Below are 7,901 nucleotides of genomic sequence, written 5' to 3'. Positions count from 1 at the left end.
TTCTCATACTCATTTTTAGAAATGTGTGAGCTGTTTCCCATGGAAAATATACTAAACTACAAGAGCCAGAACAGCAGCACTCTCTCAGAGGGAAGGTCCACCTGGTCCAATACTCTGCCCCCAAAGTGGACAACACCAGTCTCTTAAACTGAGAATAAGAGCAGCAAGTCTACTTCTGTCATGGTTCTGGGGGTGAGGATCTCCCTCCCTTGGGATCTCCACTTCCCATTTCTTGCCAAGGACCTAGGGACCTTCAGTACCTGGCTGAGCCCTGCTGTGCATGTGCCCATCTCTGCCCCTGTCTCCTGGGTGTGCCTGGGACGTGCACTGCAAAGATGCTCTCCAGGGTGGAGCTCTCAGACCTGGGTTGTAGCTTGTCATGTAGAGCTCTGGGAATAACATGACTGTCCCTTCTGCTCCATTCTAGGCCCTGAACTGACCATATAACAATATAACAATAAGCCTGTTCTTCTTCAAAAAGCTTGAACTTCCAGGGTGTTTTCTGCTCCAAAAAAAAAAGCACTTTAAAGGACACAGAGAGGTTACAAAGTAGAAATGGAATTTTATTTTAATTTTCTGGATTTTTTTCAGAGGTCCACATCTAAAGGGAGGAAGATTTGTAGGCTCCCAGGATTAGCCCCCAGGGTGGGTCCTTGGGCCAGAAAGGTTGACCATTTTCTGTTATGTTGTGTTGGCATGTTCTGTTCCCCCATGTTTTGTAATGGTTCTGCCCTGGTTCTCCCTCCCCTCCCTGCACTTGTCAGTTACCCCAGGTTCCTCCCCGCTTTCCCTGGAGATCGATGTATCTTTTTCTAAACCCCTCCCCGGTGCCCTGCCAGTCACTCTCTGCCACCACCCTTTTCTCTGGAAACTTCTGTCTTGGGCATGGAGTGATTGGCTCAGGGGCTGGGGCCCCTCCATCAAGTTGTTGTTATTGTTATTTCCCTTACGTCAATTTTCTGTACCCCACTCCCCCCTGCACTCCTATAGGCCCAAAGACGGGCTCCTCCCCTGTATCCCTCTCCCTTTATAAATTGCTGTAGCCCCTCCCTTGGTCTCTTCAGGTTGCTGCCTTCCCTGGGATCTCCGTTAAAGCTGGACTGTACCCCAACTGGAGAGCGCTTTCTTATTTCCTGCCGGTCGTAGCCAGAGGCAGCCTCGTCCTTCTGCAAGGAAGCATCCCTGCTGTAACACAGGGTGCTCTCCTTAGGCGCAGTCCCAAACACTGAGGGTGGGACAGTGCCCCATGAGCTGCAAGTAGTGCTGGCCAGCTTGCTGGGACGCTCGAGAAGGTCGGCCCTTCTCTCTTGCCACAGGGCTTCAATTTTCAGACCTACAATATTTGGCTCCACACCCAAAGTACAGCCAGGCAAAGAATAATTCTTCCAAATGGGGAAATTACCCCATTGCTGCTCTTATTTTCACATCCTCTTGTCCCGCTGAAATCAAGGTGTTTGAATCCTCTATTAAACACATCCATTGGCCATGCTTATACAGAATACTAAATGTGATTCAGCCATGGGTCAAAAAAGATATTTGCTTACCTTTATTATTGCAAAGAAGTTAAAATCTCTTCTAAAACCCTAGGAAGTCTTCCTTTCTTTTAGGATTTAGTATTTTGTGTCCTGAAAGAATAAGGAAGGTACTATTTTGTGCCATTTTGCAACTTAGCACCAAAATTCATCTGTATGTTCAGACTATGTAAATAAGGGCATTTGCACCCTATACATTCACTGTTTGATGTCTGGAGCTTTGCAGAGACGTGGAAAGCATGCAGGATTTCCTCACCATTCCTTACAATGCGCCAAGAGAAATTTGCTACTAAACCCCTTATGGTGAGGTCTTGGAAAGAAGTACAGAATTCTTGTGTCTTCTTGATCAATCTTTTCCTTGCATTTTGATAGTTCTTTTCCTCCTTTGCAATTCATGCTTGATAGATTTGAAAGATTCCATTCCATTCCATCTAGAATCGCAATACTCCAAAAGCATGTATTCTATTACTCTCTTTAACTTACCCTGCATTCTTCTAATGCATTTTGCACACAATGTAATGTCACTTTTAAAAGAGCAATTAGTGTGCGTTACTAATTAAGCCCGTTTAGATATTTTTAAGAGTCACAGTAAAAATGTGCCATGTTCCTCCCCAGCTCTCTCTGAAATGTTTCTTCAAGTCTTTGTTTTAAGAGACTATTTATTTTCATATGCTATCCCTTCAAACATGTGTCAATTTGTGGTTGTTAACTTTCTTCTCTAACCTTTGGTAAGTATCAAAGTGCATCTTTTTATGTGTCCAGAATATACAATGAATGATTTACATTTTCATTGCAAATTTTTTTTTCATTAGACTTATTTAAACAGTTCATATGAAAATTCTACACATGAATCTTGTTAGGATTTTTTCATAAAATCCATGTCAATATTCCTTAACAACATATATGAAATAACAAACAATTGCTTGCTGTGTTTTCTTAGGGAGATTTAGAAAGCTGCAGTCCTGATTCAGCAAAAGGTGAGCATACATATCTTAACACTTAGATATGCATAGAATTCTACTGAAGGAGTTCCTTAAATAAAAATCATGTGTTGTTTTTTACATATACATGGAAGTTATAGTAATTAAAGGAACTCACTGCACCCTCTATTTTCATGTTTACATTGTTTCCATGATGTATATTTGCAAGGGTATGGTGCCTGGCTAAGGCGTACAACCATCATTGTTTTGCTGTTCCATTCCAAGTTATGCTAAATATTTTTGGTATTTGGCCCTTGGAAATTTGTATTAGGTATAGAAAACTTTGCAGGAACTGTTCATTGCACAAATATATCTCAACCAGACAAGACCTGGGTTTGTTCCAAATGCATTTGTTCCACTCATGGAGAGGGAAAGAAACAAGCCTTCTAAGCTTTCTACTCCTCTCCTGTAGACATAAATGAGCTTTTAGTGCTGCAAATGCTGGCAGAGGATTTTTCTGTGGGCCCTGGTTGTGGACCTTTTCCATCTGGAGGAAAGATAAATTTGCAGTATAAGAGTTGTGATAAGAATTCACCTCCACAACTTCAAGCCAAAACTAGAAAAGGGTTTTATTGGTAATTCTTGATGAATTTGGGGCACATGGGAGGACAATTTCCCCTCAATTGTCAGGATTTGACCAATGTGCCGTCTGCTTGATTTTTTTATACCAGCTGCTTGATTTTTTTATACCAGTGACATTATTTTCCTTCTCTGTTTCATCTTAATGGCTAATAAATTATTTCATAACCAGATAAAGAAATTGTTGTAGTTGAATTGCATCTCTTTGAATGTGTTGCACCAATGCAGCATTTTCTAATTAATATTTTGTTCAGTGCTCTTCATTATAATATTTTGTTGTGTTTAGCAAAAAAGACAATAATAAATTTTCCATCAGGAGAAGTCTTTTGGTAAGTGCCAAAGCCATTTGTTTGTCCACAGTTGGGATGTGTTACAGTTTAGCCTTCAGAGGCGCCATGCCAGCAGTTTCCTATGGAGACCTGGAATAGTTCATGTATATTATGCACTGAATATGCCATATACACATGGAAATTAATTGCTCATTTCCTTCACCCCCTAAAAAAAAAAAAGTCTTGATTGCTCCTTTTCCAGATTAATTCAAAAAGCAAGAAAGCAAAATACTGAGAATTTCCACAGTACATGAGTGCCTGAAATCACCTTGTAATTGGGGCTGTAGTGCAAGGTGTTGGCAAGCTCAAATATACAATGAAAACAAACCGGAAGGTAAGATTGTGTGTCCCAGTATGACCATTGTGGTCATGTTTAGAACCCTGAGAGCTGTGTATTTTCATTCTGTTTGATAAATTGTTCTCTGCTTGACATAAAACTGTCTTTGTTTCTTCTCTGGCTTCTTTTTATTCCATTTGGAATCAAAGCAATACATTTATTTTATTTTTATATTGAATATTAAGCTGTTTGTGATTGCATCCAATGTAAAACTTGGTGCTTTGGCTCCAACATAATTTCAGTAAATAGCTATTTTTTATCTTAATACAAATGCAATTCTTTAGAAAAGCCATCTGGCCCACCCTAGGCATGATGTGCAAACTTGGAGTGTGACAGAGTGGTTTGAAAGATGAGTGACTGTGTGCAGTCCTCTTGGAATTTCATCATCTGCAATTCCTGTTTAGTATCCTCTTTCCCAATTCTTTTGATACCTATATAGCTGAGGAAAAAAAAAAAGTATGATTTAGAGTCATAGATTCATAGAATTGCCTGGGTTGGAAGGGACCTTAAAGATCATTCAGTTACAGCTGTCCTGCCATGGGCAGGGACACCTTCCATTAAACCATGTTGCTTAGAGCTCCATCCAACCAGACCTTGAACACTTTCAAGGATGGGGGGTCCACAGCTTCTCTGGGCATACCTACAGTTGTGCTTTAAAAAAACCAAACCCCAAACCCCCTTGTTCATTTGATAATCACTGTCATCAGGACTCTTGACTGTCTTCTGTGCATTTGTAAGCCTCCAGCTTAAATAAGAGAGAGATCTCTTGCTTTAAAGTAACTGCCCTATAAACTAAAAAATTTTTCTTTTCATCAATTTTTGGGAGTTCAAGAACATTGCACATTCAGTGGTCCCAAGCATAGTTTTCTTTTGTGACTCCTCCATCAGTGCATTATTCAGTTTACAAGATATTGTATGTGAATGGAGTAACTGCCTTGTGGTTAATGTAAATCAGGGGTTCCATAAATTCTCATCTATTGAGTGATTTTTCAGGCATTTAATTTCTCAAAAGACATTAATTGATTACATTGCTATAATTTACTTATCATGAAGAAGGATTTTCCTTGGAATCCATAGCAGCTGAACATCTGTGCTCCTGTTGGGTGGCATTAGAGTGAAGATGGTGAGGAACTGACTTGAAGAGAGTGAAAAAATATGGAAATAACCTATGCTGACCATCAGAGTTCTGCTTGTGGTCTGCTGCTGCTTTTCTCTTCTTTTAAAGGTAGCACCTGTGCAGTTCCTGAGAAGAAAATGAATTGATGTGCTATTTGTTTAATTCTTCTGAAATAATGTGACAAGCATTAGTCTTCACAGCAAGACTGATATTCAGTACTTGGCTATTTCCAAAAGAGTCCATAATCCTGAGGTGCAGCTAATGTAGTCAATTTGCAAATTATAGAAACAACAGAAAGAGAAGGGTCCCTGTTTTCGAGGTGTCGTTTTCACTCCTACAGATTGGAGAGGAACACATCTAGTAATTTTTGAAAACTAACTGGTCTTCTTATTTTGACTGCATATTTTTTAAGCAGCTCACATTAGGAAGATTTGGTCTGAATGATTTTTCTCTTTTAAATACCCAGTTTTGTTAAGAACAACAGCTGAGAATAGGGAATAGTAATTTCTGAGCTGTCCATGGTGTAAAACTGCCTGACTATGGTATTTAATGTCACCAAGTAAATCAGGAATTTTAGGTATTTTTTGAATGTTGTTTTCATCATATGCTAAAACAGAAGGCAACAGGAGTGCAGAAGAAGAAATTAAAGCTCAACAAGAAATGAGGAAATGCTCATTACTTTTTCTTAAAACTATATTTATTACCTTACCTTTAACTTCAAAGAGACAAAAGGAAGAATCAGGACTGGGAGCAGCATGTTGTGCAAGGTTCAGTCACAGTAGAAATCTGGGGATCTTTCTCCTCCCTCATTTATTCTTGTAACCAAAGATTAGGTTCCATTATATTATTTGAGCTAAGGGAAATTGAGTAAGAAAAGATTTGTTTATTTTATTTTTATTTATTTAAATACTCTTTTATAGGGGGCGAGTAATTTCCAGTTACTCAGTGATTTACAAATCAGAATGAGGCTATGATGTTTTTTGGCTATATAAACAAATGTTGCCACAATGTTAATGCAAACCCAGGATTTCTTTTTTTCTGCTGTTTTAGTAGTAATTTTCTGTTATTTATTCCAGAGCATATAATTTTAGGAAAACCTCAATCAAAAACACTGGCATTGGTTTTCCTCAGGAAAAAAACCCCAACAAAACAGGAAAAAATTTGCATGAATTTGATTGCAAAAGCATCAGCCCATGATATCTGTATTTTTTTTTGTTACCAGTAGTGGTTCGAAACACTTCGGTAGAAAATTGATGAAGAACAATGAGATTCCTTGGTTGGGTAACCATTAATAGCAATGAGAAGATGTCTCTGGTAGAGATTCTTACATATATATGTTAAAGAATAAAATAAGAGTGTGGATTTCTAAAATGAAAATTTACAGGAATAATTGGAAGGGGACAAGAACCCCCAAACCTAACACCACAAAATCAGCAGAAATTATGAAAAAAATAGTTTAGGTACAGAGATTATGGAATAAAAACTCGTCAACAATACCTGGGGACTAAGTTCTTCCATGCATTGACAGAAGTGCATATGCAATAATAAAAATTAAAAACAGCTTAAAACTTGTCATAATTAAAATACTGTTATTTATAAAATGTTATCTACTTTGAAACATTTCTTGTGTTTACCAGGTACCCCAAGAATATACTAAAATTATAAATGAGGAATAGTTATGATATTATTCTATCCCCCCTATTCTATTCCTGTAGAATTAACTCATCACCCTGCTTGGACTGTTTCTTGTATCATAGAAACATGACTTGTGGAAATATTCAGAATACAGTACTTTCTTAAAATTAAATTGTGCTGACTGGCAGTATTTAGCTCATAGAAAGGATTGCTCTATCTGGACTAATTATAATACTGCTTATTGAATTCTTCAGTGCTGAGTTCAGTTTCACAAAGGAGGGTAATAAGAATCCCAAATGATTTTATTGATGAAGAAACTCAAGTGGGGCAAGTGAAACCATTTGCCGTCATCTCAGAGCCAAAGCCAGTAAATCACTGACTTACCCACTAGACATTTGCAAATTATACTTAAAATCTCCCAGCAATGCTGAGGGGCAGTTTGAAGATTGCTATGGTAGCAAAGAAGTTTTTGAATGCCTTTGAAATACTTCTTGCAGCCTATAGAAAACTAGGGGCTAGGGGCACAATTCTGGCTCTTCTCTTTCCTTCCTATTGCTACACTGTATTAGCAAGCAATAATTAATCTTAAGAATTTCTTTTGTTGCCTTTAATGGCTGCAGTTCTCCAGAGAGCAGTGTGTACAGCTATGCATCAATGAAGTGATTGAGAAGGTATTAGTCTCTTCCATCTTGATTGAAGTAGGTAAATTCAGGGATATCTTTTACCAATGTGTGATTAGCAATTTATTATCAGTTATGACCCAAGCTATAGAGCAGTTAGGAATCTCTTAATATTGTATTCTGACTGGCTATATCTGTATTTGTCAGATCACTCTGTCCTTACAAATCTACTTGTTCAACTGTAAAAGCTCTGATGGATGTGATACTGCCAAGGATGGAAATTATCACAAAGAAAAAGAACACTTAGGGGAAATTTAATGCTCCAACCATCGTGGCCAGTACTGTGGTAAGGAGCTTGACTTATTGTTGAACACTTTTAGGGAGCTTAACTAATGAAAGTAGTTCTTACCGGAAAATAAATCCTGCTTGTGAATTACTCTGGATAATTATAGGTATTTATTTGGCCACAGACCAATCAGATAGGCTGACGGAAGACAAAACTTTGTGAATTTACAGTACTGCTGCTCATGACACTACATGGCTCACGCGCCACCCTGTGGACAATCGTGGAAAATTTTGTATTTCTTTTTACTGCTCCTGGTAATTCATTCATATGCTCGCTGGGTTCCGGGAGAAATTTCTCTGACCTTCCTTTTTTTTTCTTTCGGATTATGTGCATCAGTTCTTTGGTGCTGTAATAGCCTTAGAGGAAAAGTTGCTACAATGGGTAAGAGAACATGTCAAACATTTTGATTCTATAGTGCCATTTTTT

At 38.2% G+C, this 7,901-nt stretch overlaps 1 long non-coding RNA gene across 1 annotated transcript; it reads right to left on the bottom strand.

The window, feature by feature from the left end:
- Nucleotides 1–542: 542 nt before the first annotated feature.
- On the bottom strand, nucleotides 543–5,723 carry LOC118695924 (uncharacterized). Its single transcript, XR_004981600.1, has 2 exons — nucleotides 5,584–5,723; nucleotides 543–5,000 (listed from the first exon to the last, which is right to left on the bottom strand). It is a non-coding gene; the product is annotated as an uncharacterized LOC118695924 (long non-coding RNA).
- Between the last annotated feature and the right edge of the window lie 2,178 nt (nucleotides 5,724–7,901).

Source organism: Molothrus ater, chromosome 1, assembly GCF_012460135.2.
Source record: "Molothrus ater isolate BHLD 08-10-18 breed brown headed cowbird chromosome 1, BPBGC_Mater_1.1, whole genome shotgun sequence".
In the NCBI taxonomy this organism is placed as follows: Eukaryota; Metazoa; Chordata; class Aves; order Passeriformes; family Icteridae; genus Molothrus; species Molothrus ater.
This window is presented reverse-complemented; position numbering and strand designations above follow the sequence as displayed.